At 39.7% G+C, this 22,930-nt stretch overlaps 1 long non-coding RNA gene across 1 annotated transcript in view; it reads right to left on the reverse strand.

The window, feature by feature from the left end:
* The window catches only part of LOC132593761 (uncharacterized), a 138,230-nt gene that overhangs the window by 90,249 nt on the left and 25,051 nt on the right, over nucleotides 1–22,930 (reverse strand). Inside the window, exon 2 of the long non-coding RNA XR_009559569.1 lies at nucleotides 18,528–18,700. This is a non-coding gene — a long non-coding RNA (uncharacterized lncRNA). The remainder of the gene's footprint in view (nucleotides 1–18,527; nucleotides 18,701–22,930) is intronic.

Below are 22,930 nucleotides of genomic sequence, written 5' to 3' on the forward strand. Positions count from 1 at the left end.
GGTTTGTACACTTAAAACAGGTGCACTTTATGGTATGTAAATTATATCTAAATAAATGTTTTGTTTTAAAGCCAAAAGTAGAAGCAGCATTTTAAATCACACACCAATCCTCTCTCTCTGAAGAAGGAAGAGATTTCCAAATGAACAACAACCATGGTCTCAGGGGCAAAGAGCACTTGGAGGAACAGTCATCAGAACCCTGAAGGGACAACAAATGCCATTATCAACAACAACAAAAAACATATGGTGGGTAATTTGAAAAAAGATCATCAATATTCTCAGCCTCAGGAGTTTGGAATATTCTTGGGATGCCGCGGTGGTCACATGAGGACATAGTAAAAACACAAGGAAAGTCACAGGATGCACATTAGCGGTGCCAGCAAAGAACTTCCATTAGGGAAAGGGCCATGTGGGTGCTCTTTGGGGAAACAATGCAGCTTTCCCGGGACTTGCACCACATTTTGAATGAAGAATACACTGAATTTGAGTAGGCAAAACAAAGCTGGATCAGAGATAGCATGAAAAAGACCAAGAGGTGGGCTTCCCTGGTGGCGCAGTGGTTGAGAGTCCGCCTGCCGATACAGCGGACACGGGTTCGTGCCCCAGTCCGGGAAGATCCCACATGCTGCGGAGCGGCTGGGCCCGTGAGCCATGGCCGCTGAGCCTGCGCGTCCGGAGCCTGTGCTCCACAACGGGAGAGGCCACAACAGTGAGAGGCCCGCGTACCGCCAAAAAAAAAAAAAAAAGACTACGGATCATGCCATTCAAGGTAGGTTTTGTTATAATCTACCAGCAATAATAATAATAATAATAATAATAATAATAATAATATATTTGCTTTTACCAGCAACGGAGTCTAAACTCTTAAGTTCTGGGGAAGATGAAAGAAAAACATAAAAAACAACATTGTAAATAGACTAATTTTGACCTGTCAAATCCAGATGTGAAGAGGAGAGAGTAAAAACATTTTAATGATTGAAAAGAGGAAATGTTTCAGAGAAAGAGCCCAGTGACCGCAAGCATTTAGAAGAAGAACAGGAGAGAGAGAGAGAAGATTCCAAATGGCCACTGGCTTTTTAACCTGAAGGAAGAGACAGAAACAAGGGGATTTACAATACTACAGTTTGGAAGAGAGAAAGGTTGTTTGGGATATTGAACTTGAGGACAGACCCCCTAAGTGAAGTTATTTTACCAAATTGGGACTGGTTACGAGACACGTGAAGAGGAAGGAGAAAGAGGCAATGTTACCTGCACCCTTACCTTCCATTTTCTCATTCTTAGGTATAAAGGACTGGGACCCAGAAAATTGTCTGAGTCCTCAGAACTTCAGCTTTTAATTAAAGATATTTGGTATCCTCGAGTATGTGTAGTTACAAAACAGTTAAAGTATGAATTAACAAGAATTCCAATGTCTTGAACGTACAATTCAACAGCAATATATTATTGCTAGTTAAAGCAATTTTCAAGGCATGAACTATATTAGTTTTACAAGAACATTTGCTTCACGTGTTTTTCTTCTAGAAAATTAATAATTCTGGCAATGTGTTTGTGATGTTCTTTCTAACATGCGTTGTAGAAGGATATTGTCACAACTGCTGCTTTGTGTATTCTGGCTCTTGAAGATGATTTCGCACTTACTAAGTCTGAAACTTAAATCGTGGGTTTGGCCATGGCTATTGCCAGACAGCAATATCACAGAGTTAGGATGAAGTTAAGAAATTTTTCTTGTTGTTTTGGATTTCTAACTTTATTCAGAAAAAAAAAAACCTACATAATTTCAGAATTACAGGCATGTGAGGTATTGACTAATATTTTTCTTTAAACGAACAGTTTTTGCTAGTTCTGAGAGTCTGCAGGGCATGTGCTGTTGAAACAGCTCTTTCCCAAACTAAGCAATAAATCTAGAATGACAGCTACACAAAGCCATCATCAGGTCGGGGAAGGGCTGTGTTCAGAGTGTAAGCATTCAGGTAATTGGAGAGTAAGAGGGAAACAGTGAGATGACAGGACGCTACTGTTGGAAGAGATAGCAGAGATCATTTTTAAATTATAATCTGTTCAAAATCATCATATTTGAGAGTATATAGAAGATCTTGAAGTGGTTTTAATGCTAATCACAGAGCTCATCAAAAATTTAATTTACCTCCTAAAATATTTAGGTTACCCTCTTAAACAACAGCACCAAGAACTGATTAACTTTTGTAATTAAAAAGACATTTTGCAGAAAAGCCAATATGAATCAAGATGTGAAAAACTATGAGTTTTAGAGACCTTTTTAATGGAAATTAAAATGCTCTTTATTTTAATTTATGCATTTACGTTTTTGGTCTTACATGGCATTTGGTCAGATACCAAGGGAAAAACGGAAGGAAAGGAAAGAAGAACTTATGGGGGTTGTTTGTTTGTTTGTTTGTTTGTTTTGCTTGTTTTTGGTCACACATGACTTGTGGGATCTTAGTTCCCTGACCAGGGATTGAACCTGGGCCTTCAGCAGTGAAAGTGAAGAGTCCTAACCACTGGACCACCAGGGAATTCCTGAACTTAAGTTTTTAAATATCCATTCAGTGAAATAAATGGAATTGTATGCTGGGAACATTTCTCACTAGAGTTACAAAAATTATAAATTTATTAATGAAAAGATAAATTTTCATCAGATTCACCATAATTTTGTTTTCCATTAAAATTCTTAAGATATCTCTCATAAAAGCATTTTTAAAATTTTTACAAAGGGTAGGCAGATCTTTCTGAAGCCAGCAAGTATATTTTAGGTATCTGGCGTGGAGATGTGTATATCTGCTCTATAATGCTCCCTTTACCTTACTGGCACGGCATTAAGAGAAAATGGCAAAGTGTCTCTGGAAAACTGATTCTGAACTCTTTTAAGACTAAAGAATGTCTTATAGCTTAAAGAGAAAGAAATATACAAGAGGCATAAAAATAAAATGGGTGATACAACTTGAAAAGTTTTTTTTTTTTAATTAGAACTAGAACTTCAAATATTTAGCTGGAAGATATTGTCAATTATACAAGTTTTCCAAAAGGCAGCATCTCAAACACCTCATGGAAGATGGCATGATTTAATGAGATCTCTAAGACGAGGAGCTAGTTTTCCCCATCCACCGGCATCACAATGAGAAAATAACTCTTCTACAGAAATATCCAAGACGAGGAAGCACTGTTTGTGGATTTTACATAAATTTGTAAAATTACTGCCTAGAAGATATGATTACAAACAAGTTGAAATCAAACATTTCTAACTCTAAGGTGGTTCAATACATAACTTGCTACAGGAGACCTGGGAACACTGATGACAACTGGGAAGACCTCTTTAACAGTAAACCAGAGACATCTACTGTCTGAAAATGGAAATAGCAACAAAAGCCATTTTATACATGGTTTGTAGAGGGCTCTGGGAAAAAGTGATGAGGCTGTCATAGGTGCAGCTAATTCTGGAAACCAGGATGAGCCTTGGCTGCTGAGAGGGTGAGTATTTTGCAGAGACAGAAGGAAGAAGAGAAGAAAAACAGAAAGAGGGGAGTTGCTTTGGCATAAGTGATGACCCCGTAGAGATACATGGCCAGGGTGAGGTGAAGAGGAATGCAGGATCCTGGAGAAAGTGTTACCAGCAAACATTATTTTTTCCCTGAGCACTCAGCCCTTTTCAGGGAAAATCTCTCTCCTGAGCCTTTTACTGTATATAGTTTTCTTTTTTCTCCTTCTTTCTTACCCTCTTCTCTAATTGCATTTTCTACAAACCTTTTAGGGGTGGAAATCTGTTGATGATACAGATTTTTTAAATTGCTTCATAAATTAAGGAATTTCTGGCTTTAAGACAATACGATAAACTTTTAAAACTACACTTATCCTTATGCACCATCTAGTCTTCATTTCAGATAAGGAAACCGAAGCTAGGAAAATTTAGGTGACCTTGGAGTCATCCAGCTGGTGAGTGACAGAACTCAGACTGGATACAAGCTTTCCTTATGGACTGGGCCCAGTGGGAATAAATTTTCCTGCAAGGTGGCCACTTTTACAAAATGTTCCTCAAAAGTTTTCCCACCTCCAGCCTGTTTTTATTTGTTTTACATATGTTTGGAATTTCAGAGGCTTAAAAAATTATACATTTTCTTCGAGTTGCTTTGAGGAAAATCAAAATTTAATATAAATACATAGCTGCAAGAGAAAATAAAATGGGCAGTTCTCTCTCAGTTGATGTATCCAATATGTTTCTGAAAAGAATGAACTGATTTAAATATAAATTTTGTGTTTTGATGGCCTTTTTTAACACAATACAACAAAATGAAACACTTAGCTTTTTATCTTTAATTCTTTCTATCTGTATGCAGCTTTTTGCCATAACACTATCATTCATTGTAGAATGCAACTTCCCAGAGGGTCAGGAAGTAGTCTAATTTTTTTGTAAAGCAAGTAGCTTAGGGTGACCTGGGAATTTACCTTTATGGTAAAGTTTTTAAATATTAATTTTGATTAATCAATGTTTTAAAGAAGATTTCTTTTATCCTACAATTCGCATTGTAAAAATTAAATATGCAATGCCTTTGCAAGTCAGCTGCCATATAAACCAGAGAATCACTTCCTTTAATACATACTTCATCTGCAAGTAAAAAGCTTCAAACGCACCTTTTTATTTTAATGAGATATTTTATATATTCACACTTTCTCCCCCAGGAACATCCTGGAGAGGAAATTTCAAATTAGTAACCAGGAGATTATTTTCACTGTAATCTTTTTATAAAGAAAACAGAACAAGGCCAGACTATCGTCCAAAATCATTCTAGGTAGACAGGCTGACAATGTTGAATTTAACCTGAGCCCCGTGTTCCTGGCAAACAGCGAAGGTTACAGGAATTCTCCCACTCTTTTGTGTCCTGGAAAACAGCTTAGAACCACCCTTCCCACATGACTCGACTTAGTTGAGACTCACAGATGCCCTTTGTTTACCTGTGGCAAGGCCAGCCTTTGCTTCACAAATGATTAGCTCAATCCCTTGTCCCCACTGACAAACGGGAATAAAATGTTTGGTAACCAAACTTTGGTTAAGCTCCTCTCCTTTTTCAGTCCCTGAACTTGAGCCTACTCTCAGCCTGAGACAGCATACAGCCCCTATATATGGGTCTTCCTGGAGAAGAGGCTGGTGTCAAGATAAAACATTCTCTGATCTACTGTCCTGTCTGCCATCCTTTCATCCCACTTCCCCACACCAGGCTCTTTCTAGCTTTGTCCACTCCTCTTATAAAAGCCCTTTTGCCTAACTCTTAAGACACTGCAGATCTCACGGTCACTGGTTCTCTCTACGGCAGTAGCCCCCTCACAACATTGCAATAGACCTTTCCCCCCTTTGCAATAATCCTTGCAAATAAAGTCTCTCCTTACTAAGTCCACTTTATAAATATTTGACAAAATCAAGAATTCTAATTAAAACTGAGGGAAATTGACTAAATAAAGCAGATCAGGATTATAAGATAAAGTCTTCTTTTCCTAGAAGCAAAATCATACAATGTTCATAAGGGTAATCATATTTCTCAAATTTTTTTTCTGTTCTCCAAGATAAAATTTCAAAGCTTTTCAAGGGCAATGCTTTCTGGAAAATGTCTGTATTCAAATGAATAGTGAATTATTTTCACAAATTGTTCTAAAAGTCCCAGTATTTTCCAAGCTTCATTCTGGAATGTCAAGTTCCCCAAATTGGCCCAGATCCAAGCTTACCTTTCATGAGTGAAAAAACTACTTATTTAGTATTAGCTCACTAAATCTTGCAATTCAGTATTGTACAGTGGGGTGAGAAATCTAAACATCTTTATTCAAAATTCCTGTCAAATTGCTCAGTACTCATTTGTTTACCAGAATAAAAATCTAATTTTTCAATGACAAAACCATACATTGTGAGGCCCAGTGCTACTGAAAATCTTCAGGACATTTCTATGGTCAGAACTGACCAATACCATATGCCATATTATGTAAACAAATACATAACATTGGGCTCAATTGCATAAACCACAGGAGGAAACAAAAAATGATGAGATGAACAGATGTCTTAGAAGCATAATCATTTCTCTGACAATCCAGGAGACAAAGACCTATGTTTCCCTTTGGTCTGTAAAAATCGGTTGGAAATCTTTACATACCCACTCTTTATTTTTTTAATTTTATATATATACATATATATGAAACATTAATGAAACAATTATTTGGCATTTCATAAACTTAACAGATATAGGTAACTGTGAATTAACTTAACTAATGCCCTTCTACACATGTTGGAAAAAAATCACTCGTTTCCCTTGACATCAGTTCTAGGCTCAGATCCAATGCCTGTATACTCTGATTCATTTCTACTGCATTTATTTAATGCTGCTATTTATTTATTCCTTTATTTGCTAAATACTTATTGGACACCTACTGTGTGCTAAGCACTGGGGATATAGTTCTAAACAAAAGAGACGAAAATCTCTGTCCTCATGGAACATGCAATTTAGACAGAAAATGAACCAGATTAATGAGCAAAAATATATAGAATACTAGATATATTTTGTACTAAAGAGAAAAAATAAAGTAGGAAAGTGAGTTACAAAATGCAGTGGGGCAGGAGGATTTTAGGCACTGACAAGGTGAATTTGAGTCGAGCTCTCAAGGAAGTGAAAGAGCTAGCCAAGCAGATATCTGGCACTCCTGGCAAAGGGGGCAGCAAGTGCAAAGGCACGGAGGCAGGAACACTGCCACTGCGGTGCTGAGCACTGCAGAGGATATGAAGATGAAGAAGCTCAAAGAGCTTAAAATCATGTAAGGAAGCTGACAATACAAATGTACTAAAACTAATATCCAATAGACTTTTTTAAGAGTTGGAAGAGAGATACACACATGATTCCACAGCAGTTTAGATTCCACAGCAACAGTTGGAAAATCTCAGCAGGCAGGGGCAGGTTGGGTTGGGGTTATGGGAGGTGGGGTGGGGGGGTGGGGGGCGGGCAGTCCCTAAAGGAGCTCAAATCTGAGAAGAGTCTGTACAAAGGACGTGGGCCGGTGAAGCAGCACCCACGGGGCCAACTAGAGTTAGGACCATAACGGGGGAAATATAAATATCATGTAGATATATAAGCATATGGATATGATGTAAATTTATAAATATGAATATTCCACAATGTTTATATTATATATAAAACACGTTTGGACATACACTAAATATATCATGTTTCCCTGTGCATAGAACCTTCCTCGGGATCCTCAAACGTATATATCAAAAGGGCCTCTGCTTATGTTTGTTATTTGAGAAAAAGAAGTGGAAAGTTCTTTGTCAAATATGAAGCCTTATAAATGGATGTGGGATCCAGCTTTAATTTAGAACCCGGAGAAGTCCAGATGATTATTTTCTCTCACCTCTGCAAACAACCACCTTTTAACAATATCTTGAAGTGTATACAATACATTTCTTTCACGGCCCCCTACCCTCCACCTGCAGGCCTCGTCCTCTGCCTTCTCCTTCCAGGGATCGAAGCCCTGCCTGCTCGGCACTCTCTGGGAACATCTTTCTCCCAACACGCCCCCCACCACTCCCCTTTTCTTCCAGCCACTCGGTCTCTGCTAGGGTCGGAAGGATTCAAGCGAGAGCAAGACACGTTGTCCGTGGCCTCGACGTGGGGGAGGTTAGGGAAGGCCCCAGGAGGAAGGGGTTAATAAAGCAAGACCTGAGCCCTGGGAGAAAGGCTAAAACCTGCTCCCTATTCTGAAGAAAGTTAGCTGAGGAAATCAGTTATCCAAAAGCGTTAACGATAACTGGTAGTATAATGTGTTTTCCCTCGGAGCACACTTACTATTTTTAAGAGGCTGTTCTAACTAAAAGAAACCGACCTCGGGTGGTGGCCTCCTGAGAGGAGGCTCTTGGAGAGGGGTCTTTGGAGGCCCCTCCCAGCGGTAAGTCTGGGGGTCTAGGCCTCGGGCAGGTAACCCAGCCTGAGGAAGAGCTCACACAGAACCAGCAGTCTACGGGGCAAAATTCACCCACCCCCGCTTGGCACTGGCCGTCCTGTCTCCCGTCTTGTTTCTTTTCACACCACAGTCATTCCAAGGGGAATGCTTGCATTCCTCATTTTGGATTAGTATCTGTCTGATGGTTAATAAATGAATATGAATCCTCTCAGTTTTAAAATTCATGTCCATCAGAATGTTAATAATCCTCTGCCCCAATTCCATTTCTTTCCATTGATTTGTAGAAATATGATGTCTGTTTCCCCATTAGGTTATCTAAGAATTACTGAGTTGCTATTTACTATCAAATGCCGCATTCTGCTATTCTATGTATTATTCCTTTAAAAAGCCCTAAAAGCACCCTCGAATCTTCATTTACAGTATCTAGCAATCGTGCCTTTTTACAACGCAGAAAACCTAAATTAATATTTAAGTTGGTGGTCATATTTCCACACCACTTTCTTTCTTTTTGAATCTTTAAAAAATATCTTTAGGGCTTCCCTGGTGGCACAGTGGTTGAGAGTCCGCCTGCCGATGCAGGGGACACGGGTTCGTGACCCGGTCCGGGAAGATCCCACATGCCGCGGAGCGGCTGGGCCCGTGAGCCATGGCCGCTGAGCCTGCGCGTTGCTCCGCAACAGGAGAGGCCACAACAGGGAGAGGATCGCGTACCACAAAAAAATATATATATATCTTTATACATAAATTTTAAATTCCATTTCTAATTTTATTCCATTCTCTTGTGAAAACAGCAATTAAAATATTTGTAATGAATACACATTCTGGCATTTAAAAACATTATAAAATCAAAGTGGAAAAATATTAGAGATTCTGATATTCAGATCAAGATTCAGATCAAGATGGTGATTAGTCTTTATATAAATTTAGTACTTTAAAGTAATTATTTTAAAATGTTCCTTTAACATGAAAGTAATTAATTTTATTCTAAAAGCATAAAGAAAAGCCCAGGAAAGACTTGCATTTTCTTATTTGGGGGCTTATTAACTACAATTAAGCAGTTTAAAAAGCTATCTGCATTTTTTCACTTGCCCTATACATAGTTCAAAAGCAATCGTTTGCTGCCCCCTGGCTGTAAAGAGATTCCTTACCTTCGAATAAAACTATTGTCTTTAAAAGAAAAAATTACTGTATATCGAGAAAGTGAAGTGGAGAATATAGAAAATGTATCACCTCCCATAGGTATCAGGGTATTAATTAATACTGATTAAGAACCTAAACTTTTAGATCAGACTGCCTACCATGTATTAGCTGTGTGACCTTAGTCAAATTACTGAACCTCTCTCTGAAGTTTCCTAATCCATATTAATAAAGCTAATGAGAATAGTGATGTCTACCTCCTATGATTAGTAAAAGAATTAAATAAGCTCATAAAGTGTTTCAACTGTTTGCACAGGTGTTAGGTATTAGTAGATGCCATATTTAAAAGCAATAGTGGGTAACTGGAAATTGTCCACCTTAATACCAACACTGCTAATCTCTCTGACCTTGCTCCATTTTTTCCTTTTGTTGTAGTACTTATTACCGTCTAACATATTGTAGAATTGGATTATTTATGACATCTATTATTCTTTGCTGGCATCTCACCACTGAGTAAACTCCAAGGGCACAGGGATGTTTGTTTTGCTCTTTGAGGCATATCACGCACCACATCAGAGTCTGGTACATAATAGGTACTTAATAAATATTGCTATTGAATGAATTTGTGGCCATAATTTTGTCTATATTCATAAAACCTTAGACTTAAGGTTGTAAGGAGTTTTCAAGAACAGCACATTCATTCCTCAGACTTTTGTTGAAGACTTACTTGTGACCAATGTTGTTCAAGGGGCATGGTCTATAAAACGACTACTGCACAATTTGCAACCAAGGAGCAAACAAGCACAAAAATAAATAATTTCCGTACAATTTCAATACAGTAACATTAAGAAAAAATATTGAGGATTAAAAATGAGAGAGTGTAAATCTCTCCAGAGGAGTCAGAGACAACTGAGCTGAGGTGAGAGGCATGCTCCGGGCAAAGGGCACAGGGTGTGTTCCAGCAGAGGAACAGCTTAAAATGGAACCATGAAAGAGCACAGTATCTGGGGGACATAGAGGAGCACAGGGTGCTGATGATGGGGAAAGGAGATTGGTTGTGATAATTATTGGCTGACATGCCCTTAGGTGAGCAAGGGCCATGTTTGTGATTATAGGTGTCAACAGAGTTTTTGCTTTGGTTTGGTTTGAGCCGGCAACGCTACAAGCTGAGAGAAACAGTACCGATGAGGGGCAGGGACCGGGCTAAGAAAGGCCAGGAGGCCAGGATGCTATAGGTGGATAATCCAAGGTCAGAGCAAACAAGGAACCAGGAAATATAAAGACATGAGTCAGAGGAAGTCATGGGGAAGAGGTCAAGAAGGTAACTATGGCTCTATACTGTATGGGGGTCCAAAGTATTATAAAAATGTTTTGTTAAATTAAAAAGAAAAGTTTTATGGATCAATGTGTCAAAAAGACTAGCACCAGATATAGAGGGAGGCTGAACAGAATTGGGATGGCAAAAGAATTAAAGTACCCAGCCTTGGACCAGAAGAGAACCTAGCTAAGCGGCCTCTCCAGAACAACTGGAATCATTTAACATTAATCCAGAGTCACCATATTGTCATGCCTGGGTAGAGTCACAAACGTGTGTGTGTGTGTGTGTGTGTGTGTGTGTGTGTGTGTTTTAATATTTAAGTTTCCTGGTTACCTAGTATAATGCATTCCACAGTGTGGATGCAGTTTTTCTCCTGATATTAAGAAGGGGAACCTGAACTGAGTGACCCTGACTAGCATTGAAGCCACCATCCTAGTGTCCAGAGAGAGCAAATCAGCTACAGAACACTAGTTAGTGGACAGTCCAAACAGATTCTCCTTGCCTGGGTGTGCTATCCCCTTCGAAGTTCAGGCAATGCATCCAGTAGGCCAGCATGCTGACATGGTATACAAGAAGGCCAGCTGGAACTTACAGGATGATAGCATGTTAGTCCAGCACTGGGCTTTAACAATCATCATGTCCAGAAGATGGCATACTTGGAGGATGTGGAGATCACACCTCCTCACAACTAGGGCATCTACTAGGTGCTGGTGGGGGACCTCGGACACCTAAGGGGATGGGAGGAATCCCCACACGGGGAGGAATCCCCTTCCCCATATGGGAGGGAAGGGGCGGGGGAGAAGAGTGGAGGCAGGACAAGACTGTTACCGGAGGAGGGCCTGAAGAGGGGAGAGGTTCCCACACTCCGAGGGGCCCACTCACAGCGAGGGGATCAGTGGGGACAGGGAGGGACTGTCAGGGGATCAGAGGTGAACACGGCCAGTGCCTCCCCCACCTGCCTGGACCCCAGCAAGCCTGCTGGGGTCCTGGGCCTGAACCCCCACCCCCCAGGGTCCCCCCAGCTGCATGGATCCCAGGCCTGCCCCACCCCCCAGGACCCCCTCCAGCTCCGTGGGTCCCTGGGGCTTGAGCCCTGCCCCCCCCAAGGCCTCTTCCAGCCACATGAGTCCCAGGCCTGAGCCCCACCCCAGCTGGGGCCTCCTCCAGCTGTGCAGGTCCCAGCAGACCTGAGTACCACCCCCTACAAGGCCTCCGAGGGCCGTGCGGGTCCCAGCCCTAAGCCCCGCCTCCACCAAAGCCTCCTCTGGCCACATGGGTCCTGGTAGACTGAGTGCCGCCCCAACAGGGCCTCCTCTGGCAGCACAGGTCCAGGCAGGCCGGAGCACCACCCCCCTCCAAGGTCTCCTCCAGCTGTGCCGGGCCCTACAGGCACGCCTGTGGAGGCCTGCACCCCAGCTGGCCTGTGTGGGCATGTGTGCTCCAGGCCAGCTTCATGAATAGACACTGATGAAAGGAAAACAGAGGTGAGGCTGACACAGTGGGTCCAGAGACCTACCTAGAGGTCTCGGAGGCCTACGGAGGAGGCAGGGGTAGGCTGTAGCTCATCGTGGGGGCAAGAACACTGATAGGGGAGGCACCAGGGAATTTTTTATTTTTTTATTTTTTCCTTATTTTTATTCTTTTTTATTATTTTTCTTTATTTTTTGCTGTTGTGGTTCTGTTTTGTTTTGTTGTTGTTATTTCATTTTTATTGTTACTCTTTCTAATTTTATTTTATTTTTTACTTTTTGTTATTATTCTGCTCTTTTCTATTTGTTGCTTTTTTTTTTTTCTTTTGCCATGCTGCACAGCTGGCAGGGTTTTGGTTCCCAGGCCAGGGTTCGGGCCTGAATTCCTGTGGTGGGAGTGCTGAGCCCAACGCACTGAGCTAACAGAGAACTTCAGGTCCCAGGGAATATTAATCAGTGTGAGATCTCTCAGAGGTCCTCATCTCGGCACCAAGACCCAGCTCTGCCCAACTGCCTGCAAACTCTAGTGCTGGATGCCTCAGGCCAAACAACCAGCAAGACAGGTATACAGCCCCACCCATCAAAAAAAATGAGACATCAAAAATATGTTACAGATGAAGAAGCAAGGTAAAAACCTACAAGACCAAATAAATGAAGAGGAATTAGGCAACTTACCTGAAAAAGAATTCAGAGTAATGATAGCAAAGATGATCCAAAATCTCAGAAATAGGATGGAGGCACAGATCGAGAAAATACAAGAAATGTTTTAAAAGGACCTAGAAGAACTAAATAACAAACAGTGATGAACAACACAATAACAGGAATAAAAAATACACTAGAAGGAATCAATAGCAGAATAACAGAGACAGAAGAACCAATAAGTGAGCTGGAAGATAGAAGGGTGGAAATAACTGCCGAGGAGCAGAATAAAGAAAAAAGAAAGAAAAGAATTAAGGACAGTCTCAGAGCCTCTGGGACAACATTAAACACAACAACATTAGAATTATAGGCACCCAAAAGAAGAAGAGAAAGGCAAAGGATCTGAGAAAATATTTGAAGAGATTACAGTCAAAAACTTCCCTAACATGAGAAAGAAAATAGGCACCCAAGTCCAGTAAACGCACAGAGTCCCATACAGGAGAAACTGAAGGAGAAACATGCCAAAACACATATTAATCAAACTAACAAAAATTAAATTCAAAGAAAAAATATTAAAAACAGCAAAGGAAAAAGCAAAAAAATAACATACAAGGTAATCCCCATAAGGTTATCAGCTGACTTTTCAGCAGAAACTCTGCAGGCCAGAAGGGAGCAGCAGGATATATTTAAAGTGACGAAAGGGAAAAACCTACAACCAAGATTACTCTACCCAGCAAGGCTCTCATTCAGATTCAACAGAGAAATCAAAAGCTTTACAGACAAGCAAAAGCTAAGAGAATTCAGCACCACCAAACCAGCTGTAAAACAAACGCTAAAGGAACTTCTCTAGGTGGGAAACAAAGAAAAGAAAAAACCTACCAACACAAACACAAAACAATAAAGAAAATGGTAATAGGAATATACATATCGATAATGGATTAAAGGCTCCAACCAAAAGGCACACATTAGCTGAATAGATACAAAACCTAGACCTTTATATATGCTGTCTACAAGAGACACACTTCAGACCTAGAGACACATACAGACTGAAAGTAAGGGGATGGAAAAAGATATTACATGCAAATGGAAATCAAAAGAAAGCTGGAGTAGCACTACTGTATCAGATACACCAGACTTTGAAATAAAGACTCTTATAAGAGACAAGGAAGGACACTACATAATGATCAAGGGATCAATCAAAGAAGAGGACATAACAATTGTAAATATTTATGCACCCGACATAGGACCACCTAAATGCATAAGGCAAATGCTAGCAAACATAAAAGGGGAAATCAACAGTAACACAATATGGTGGGGGACGTCAACACCCCAATTTCACTAATGCACAAATCATCCAGACAGGAAATAAATAAGGACACACAAGCTTTAAATAACACAACTGACCAGACAGACTTAATTGATATTTATAGAACATTCCACTTGAAAGCAGCAGAATACACTCTCTTCTCAAGTGCACATGGAAAAATCTGCAGGATACATCACATCTTGGGTCACAAATCAAGCCATGGTAAATTTAAGAAAATTGAAATCACATCAAGCATCTTGTCCAACCACAACACTATGAGATTAGAAATAAATTACAGGGGGAAAAAACTGTAAAAGCACATACACATGGAGGCTAAACAATACACTATTATAACCATGAGATAACTGAAAAATATCAGAGAGGAAATTTAAAACTACATAGAAACAAACAATTAAAACATGAAAACCCAAAACCTATGGGATGCAGCAAAAGCAGTTCTAAGAGGGAAGTTTATAGCAATTCAATCCCACCTCAAGAAACAAGAAAAATCTCAAATAAACAACCTAACCTTACACCTAAAGCAACTAGAGAAAGAAGAACAAACAAAACCCAAAGTTAGTAGAAGGAAAGAAATCAGAGCAGAATAAATAAAATAGAAATGAAGAAAACAATAGCTAAAATCAAAGAAAAGAAAAGCTACTTCTTTGAGAAGATAAACAAAATTGATAAATCTTTAGCCAGACTTGTCAAGAAAAAAAAGGAGAGGATTCAAATCAATAAAATTAGAAATGAAAAAGGAGAAATTACAACTGACACTGCAGAAATGCAAAGGATCATAAGAGAGTACTACAAGCAACTACAGGCCAACAAAATGGACAACATGGAAAAAATGGACAAATTCATAGAAAGGTACAACTTTCCAAGACTTAACCAGGAAGAAATAGAATATATAAACCAGTCACAAGTAATGAAATTGAAACTTCAATTAAAAATCTTCCAACAAACAAAAGTCCAGGACCAGATGGCTTCATAGGTGAATTCTATCAAACACTGAGCAAAGAACTAACACCCATGCTTCTAAAACTCTTCCAAAAAATTGCAGAGGAAGGAACACTCCCAAGTTCATTCTACAAGGCCATCATCACCCTGATACCAAAACCAGACAAAGATATAACATAAAAAGAAAATTACAGACCAATATCACTGACAAACATAGACACAAAAATACTCAACAAAATACTAGCAAACAGAATCCAACAACACATTAAAAGGGTCATACAACATGATCAAGTGGGATTTATCCCAGGGATGCAAGGATTTTTCAATATATGCAAATCAATCAATGTGATACACCATATCAACAAATTAAAGAATAAAAACCATATCATCATCTCAATAGATGCAGAAAAAGCTTTTGACAAAATTCAATACCATTTATGATAAAAACTCTCCAGAAAGTGGGCATAGAGGGAACATACCTCAACATAATAAAGGCCATATACAACAAACCCACATCTAACATCATTCTCAATGGTGAAAAATTGAAAGCATTTCCTCTAAGATCAGGAACAAGACAAGGATGTCCACTCTCGCCACTATTATTCAACATAGTTTGGAAGTCCTAGCCACGGCAATCTAAAAAGAAAAAGAAATAAAAGGAATATAAATTAGAAAGGAAGAAGTAAAACTGTCACTGTTTGCAGATGACATGATACTATACATAGAAAATCCTAAAGATGCCACCAGAAAACTACTAGAGCTAATCCATGAATTTGGTAAAGTTGCAGGATACAAAATTAATGCACAGAAATATCTTGCATTCCTATACACTAACAACGAAAGATCAGAATGAAAAATTCAGGAAACAATCCCATTTACCATTGCAACAAGAATAAAATACCTAGGAATAAACCTAACTGAGGAGGTAAAAGACCGGTACTAAGAAAACTATAAGAGACTGTTGAAAGAAATCAAAGACCTGTATGCAGAAAACTAAAAGACACTGATGAAAGAAATTAAAGATGACACAAACAGATGGAGAGACATACCATGTTCCTGGATTGGAAGAATTAATATTGTGAAAATGACTACACTACCCAAAGCAATCTATAGATTCAATGCAATCCCTATCAAATTACCAATGGCATTTTGCACAGAATTAGGACAAAATATTTTACAATTTACATGGAAACACAAAAGACCCTGAAAAGGCAAAGCAATCTTGAGAAAGAAAAACAGGGCTGGAAGAATCAGCCTCCCTGACTTCAGACTATACTACAAAGCTACAATAATCAAGACAGTATGGTACTGGCACAAAAACAGAAATATAGATCAATGGAACAGGACAGAAAGCCCAGAGATAAACCCATGCACCTATGGTCACCTAATCTATGAGAAAGGAGGCAAGAATATACAATGGAGAAAAGACTGTCCCTTTAATAAGTGGTGCTGGGAAAACTGGACATCTACATGTAAAAGAATGAAATTGGAACACTTCCTAACACCATATACAAAAATAAACTTAAAATGGATTAAAGACCTAAATGTAATACCAGACACTATAAAACTCTTAGAGGAAAACATAGGCAGAACACACTTTGACATAAATCACAGCAAGATCTTTTCTGACCCACCTCCTAATGAAAATAAAAACATAAATAAACAAATGGGACCTAATGAAACTTAAAAGCTTTTGCACAACAAAGAAAATCATAAATGAGATGGAAAGACAACACTCAGAATGGGAGAAAATATTTGCAAACAAAGCAATGGACAAGGGACTAATCTCCAAAACAAGTCATGCAGCTCAATACCAAAAAAACAAACAACCCAATCAAAAAATGGGCAGAAGACCTAAATAGACATTTCTCCAAAAAAGACATACAGATGGCCAAGAGGCACATGAAAAAATGCTCAGCATCACTAATTATTAGAGTAATGCAGATCAAAACTGCAATGAGGTATCACCTCACACCGGTCAGAATGGCCATCATTAAAATATCTACAAACAATAAATGCTCAAGAGGGTGTGGAGAAAAGGGAACTGTCTTGCATTGTTGGTGGGAATGTAAATTGATACAGCCACTATGGAGAATAGTATGGAGGTTCCTTAAAAAACTAAAAATAGAACTATCATATGATCCAGCAATCCCACTACTGGGCATATACCCTGAGAAAACCATAATTCAAAGAGACACATACACTCCAATGTTCATTGCAGAACTATTTACAATAGCCAGGACATGGAAGCAACCTCAATGTCCATCAACAGATGAATGGATAAAGAAGATATGGTACATATATAAAATGGAATATTAGCCATAAAAAGAATGAAATCGGGTCATTTGTAGAGAGGCGGATGGACCTAGAGTCTGTCATACAGAGTGAAGTAAGTCAGAAAGAAAAAGACAAATATCGTATATTAACTCATATATGTGGAATGTAGGAAAATGGTACAGATGAACCTATTTGCAGGGCAGGAATAGAGATGTAGATGCAGAGAACGGACATATGGACATGGTGGGGGGAGGAGGATTGGGATGAACTGGGAGATTGGGATTGACATATATACATTACCATGTGTAAAACAGATAGCTAGTGGGAACCTGCTGTATAGCACAGGGAGCTCAGCTTGGTGCTCTGTGGTGACCTAGATGGGTGGGATGGTGGGCAGGGGGGCAGAGGGAGGTACAAGAGGGAGGGATATATGTATACAAATAGCTGATTCACTTCATTATAAAGCAGAAACTAACATAACATTGTAAAGCAACTATACCTCACCCCCCGCACCCAAAAAAAAATCATTATGTCCAGTCCTCTCACTCTGAGAGCTCCTGGTATTAGTTACCCGGCTAGCTGGTAACTCTCACTACTCTGCCAACTTGCCTGGTGGCCAGGCAGTTGCTACAGTGAGTTCAGGCAAGGAAAAACAACCTTCGAACTACTTACTTTGTACACAAAATGATGAATTGATTGATTAAATTTTTCCACCTTTTCAATTGCTCTTCTGACACAATGCAGATCCTGTCATAGGGAAATGTAATTTCCTTCCATGGATTGATCATATTAAAAACCACATAAAAATGTTTCCTTGACGATTTTTACTGAAACCTCTTTAAAGGCAGGAAATTTCAATGACATGCCATTGAGAATTTTTCAGATTTACAATTGTGAAATGATATCTATGTTGGAGATGGGATAATCTCCAATTATTTTATATTATTTTTTAACTAGTCAAAGTTATATAACACAGATATTAGCATACAGGCCTCAGAAAGATTTTTTCTAAAGGGCAGATAGTAAATATTTTCTGCTTTTCAGTCCACATGGTCTCTGTTACAACTACTCGTGGGAGACCTTCAAGATGGCAGAAGAGTAAGACGTGGAGATCACCTTCCTCCCCACAAATACATCAGAAACACATCTACATGTGGAACAACTCTTACAGAACACCACCTGAACGCTGGCAGAAGACCTCAGACCTCCCAAAAGGCAAGAAACTCCCCACGAACCTGGGTAGGGCAAAAGAAAAAAGAATAAACAGAGACAAAAGGATAGGGACGGGACCTACACCAGTGGGAGGGAGCTATAAAGGAAGAAAGGTTTCCACACACTAGGAAGACTCTTCGGGGGCAGAGACTGCGGGTGGTGTGGGGGGAAGCTTCGGAGCCACGGAGGAGAGCACAGCAATGGGGGTGCGGAGGGCAAAGTAGTGAGATTCCCACACAGAATATCGGTGACGATCAGCACTCACCAGCCTGAGATCCTTGTCTGCTCACGCATAGGGCAGGTGGGGGCTGAGAGCTGAGGCTCTAGCTTCGGAGGTCAGATCCCAGGGAGAGGACTGGGGTTGGCTGCATGAACACAGCCTGAAGGGGGCTAGTGCGCCACAGCTAGCCGGGAGGGAGTCCGGGAAAAAATGTGGAACTGCAAGAGACAAGAGACAAGAGACAATTGTTTTGGGGTGCACGACAATTGCTTTGGGGTGCACGAGGAGAGGGGATTCAGAGCAACCCCTAAATGAGCTCCAGAAACGGGCGTGAGCCGCAGCTATCAGCACGGACACCAGACATGGGCATGAGACACTAAGGCTACTGCTGCAGCCACCAAGAAGCCTGTGTGCAAGCACAGGTCACTATCCACACCTCCCCTCCCAGGAGCCTGTGCAGCCCGCCACTGCCAGGGTCCCGTGATCCAAGGACAACTTCCCCGGGAGAACACAGAGCACCTCAGGCTGTTGCAACGTCAGGCTGGCCTCTGCTGCCGCAGGCTCGCCCTGCATTCCGAACCCTTCCCTCCACCTGGCCTGAGTGAGCCAGAGCCCCCTAATCAGTTGCTACTTTAACCCTGTCCTGTCTGAGTGAAGAACAGATGCCCTCAGGCGACCTACATGCAGAGTCACGGCCGAATCCAAAGCTGAACCGCAGGAGATGTGCAAACAATGAAGAGAAAGGGAAATCTCTCCCAGCAGCCTCGGGGGCAGCAGATTAATTCTCCACAATCAACTTGATGTACCCTGCATCTGTGGAATACTGAATAGACAATGAATCATCCAAAAATTGAGATGGTAGACTTTGGGAGCAACAATATATAATTTTTTCTTTTCCTCTTTTTATGAGTGTGTATGTGTATGCTTCTCTGTGTGATTTTGTCTGTATAGTTTTGCTTTTACCATTTGTCCTAGGATTCTGTCTGTCCGTTTTGTTGCTTTTTTTTTTTGGTTTTTGTTTTTTTCTATTTTTCTTTAGTATAGTTTTTAGAGTTTGTTATCATTGGTGGATTTGTTTTTTGGTTTGGTTGCTCTCCTCTTTCTTTTTATTTTTTTCATTACTTTTTAATTTTTTTAATTTTAATAATTATTTTTTGTTTTCATAACTTTATTTTATTCTATTTTTTTCTTTCCTTCTTTCTTTATTTCTCCCTTTTTTCTGAGCCGTGTGGCTGACAGAGTCTTGGTTCTCCAGACGGGTGTCAGGCCTGTGCCTCTGAGGTGGGGGAGCCAAGTTCAGGACATTGGTCCACTAGAGACCTCCCAACTCCACGTAATTCAAACTATGCAAGCTCTCCCAGAGATCTCCATCTCAACGATAAGACATGGCTCCACCTAATTCAAATGATAAAAGCTCTCCCAGATATGTCCATCTCAATGCTAAGACACAGCTCCATTCAACTACCAGCAAGCTACGGTGCTGGACTCCCTATGCCAAACAACTAGCAACACAGGAACACAACCCTACCCATTAGCAGAGAGGCCGCCTAAAATCATATTAAGGTCACAGATGCCCCAAAACACACCACCGGACGTGGACCAGCCCACCAGAAAGACAAGATCCAGCCTCATCCACCAGAAACAGGCACCAGTCCCGTCCACCAGGAAGCCTACACAACCCAATGAACCAACATTAGCCACTGGGGGTAGACACCAAACACAACAGGAATTACGAACCTGCACTCTGCAAAAAGGAGACCCCGAGCACAGTAAGTTAAGCAAAATGAGAAGACAGAGAAACACACAGCAGATGAAGGAGCAAGGTAAAAACCCACCAGACCAAACAAATGAAGAGGAAATAGGCAGTCTACCTGAAAAAGAATTCAGAGTAATGATAGTTAAGATGATCCAAAATCTTGGAAAGAGAATGGAGAAAATACAGAAACAGGACCTAGAAGAAGTAAAGAGCAAACACACAATGGTGAACAACACAATAAATAAAATTAAAAATTCTTTAGAAGGAATCAACAGCAGAATAATGGAGACAGACAAACGGATAAGTAACCTGGAAGATAGAATAGTGGAAATAACTACTGCAGAGCAGAATAAAGAAAAAAGAATGAAAAGAATTGAGGACAGTCTCAGAGACCTCTGGGACAACATTAAATGCACCAACAATTGAATTATTTGGGTCCCAGAAGAAGAAGAGAAAAAGAAAGGGACTGAGAAAATATTTGAAGATATTATAGTTGAAAACTTCCCTAATATGAGAAAGGAAACAGTTAATCAAATCCAGGAAGTGCAAAGGGTCCCATACAGGATAAATCCAAGGAGAAAAAAGCCAAGACACATATTAACCAAACTATCAAAAATTAAATACAAATAAAAAGTATTAAAAGCAGCAAGGGAAAAACAACAAATAACATACAAGGGAATCCCCATAAGGTTAACAGCTGATCTTTCAGCAGAAACTCTGCAAACCAGAAGGGAGTGACAAGACATAATGAACGTGATGAAAGGGAAAGACCTACAACCAAGATTACTCTACCCAGCAAGGATCTCATCCAGATTTGACGGAGAAGTTAAAACCTTACAGACAAGCAAGAGCAGAGAGAGTTCAGCACCACCAAAACCAGCTTTACATCAAATTCTAAAGGAATTTATCTACGCAGGAAACACAAGAGAAGGAAAAGAACTACAATAACAAACACAAAACAATTAAGAAAATGGTAATAGGTACATACATAACGATAACTAACTTAAATGTAAATGGACTAAATGCTCCCAACAAAAGACACAGATTGGCTGAATGGATACAAAAACAAGACCCATATATATGCTCTCTACAAGAGACCCACTTCAGACCTAGAGACACATACATCCTGAAACTGAGGGTATGGAAAAAGATATTCCATGCAAAAGGAAATCAAAAGAAAGCTGGAGTAGCAATTCTCATATCAGACAAAATAGACTTTAAAATAAAGACTATTACAAGAGACAAAAAGGGACACTACATAATGATCAAGGGATCAATCCAAGAAGAAGATATAACAATTGTAAATATTTATGCACCCAACATAGGAGCACCTCAATACATAAGGCAAATGGTAACAGCCATAAAAGGGGAAATCAACAGTAACACAATCATAGTAGGGAACTTTAACACCCCACTTCCACCAATGGACAGGTCATCCAAAATGAAAATAAATAAGGAAACACAAGCTTTAAATGATACATTAAACAAGATGGACTTAATTGGTATTTATAGGACATTCCATCCAAAAACAACACAATAGACTTTCTTCCCAAATACTCATGGCACATTCTCCAGGAGAGATCATATCTTGGGTCACAGATAAAGCCTTGGTAAATTTAAGAAAACTGAAATCATATCAAGTATCTTTGCCAACCACAACACTATGAGACTACAGAAAAAAATCTATAAAATATACGAACACATGGAAGCTAAACAATACACTACTAATTAACCAAGAAACCACCAAAGAAATCAAAGAGGAGATCAAAAAAATACCTAGAAACAAATGACAATGAAAACATGATGACCCAAAACCTATGGGATGCAGCAAAAGCAGTTCTAAGCGGGAAGTTTATAGCAATACAATCCTACCTCAAGAAACAACAAACATCTCAAATAAACAATCTAACCTTACACCTAAAGCAACTAGAGAAAGAAGAACAAAAAACCCCCAAAGTTAGCAGAAGGAAAGAAATAATAAAGATCAGATCAGAAATAAATGAAAAAAAATGAAGGAAATAATAGCAAAGATCAATAAAACTAAAAGCTGGTTCTTTGAGAAGATAAACGAAATTGAAAACCATTAGCCAGACTCATCAAAAAAAAAAAAAGGGAGAAGACTCAAACCAATAGAATTAGAAATGAAACAGGAGAAGTAACAACTGACACTGCAGAAATACAAAGGAACATGAGAGATTACTACAACCAACTATATGCCAATACAATGGACAACCTGGAAGAAATGGACAAGTTCTTAGAAAAGCACAACCTTCCGAGACTGAACCAGGAAGAAATAGAAAATATAAACAGACCAATCACAAGCACTGAAATTGAGACCGTGATTAAAAATCTTCCAACAAACAAAAGCCCAGGACCAGATGGCTTCACAGGCAAATTCTATCAAACATTTAGAGAACAGCTAACACCTATCTTGCTCAAACTCTTCCAAAATATAGCAGAGGGAGGAACACTCCCAAACTCATTCTACGAGGCTACAATCACAGTCATATGAAAATCAGACAAAGATGCCACAAAGAAAGAAAACTACAGGCAAATATCACTGATGAACATAGATGCAAAAATCCTCAACAAAATACTAGCAAACAGAATCCAACAGCACATTAAAAGGGTCATACACCAGGATCAAGTGGGGTTTATGCCAGGAATGCAATGATTCTTCAATATATGCAAA

The sequence above is a fragment of the Globicephala melas genome, chromosome 17, assembly GCF_963455315.2.
Source record: "Globicephala melas chromosome 17, mGloMel1.2, whole genome shotgun sequence".
In the NCBI taxonomy this organism is placed as follows: domain Eukaryota; kingdom Metazoa; phylum Chordata; class Mammalia; order Artiodactyla; family Delphinidae; genus Globicephala; species Globicephala melas.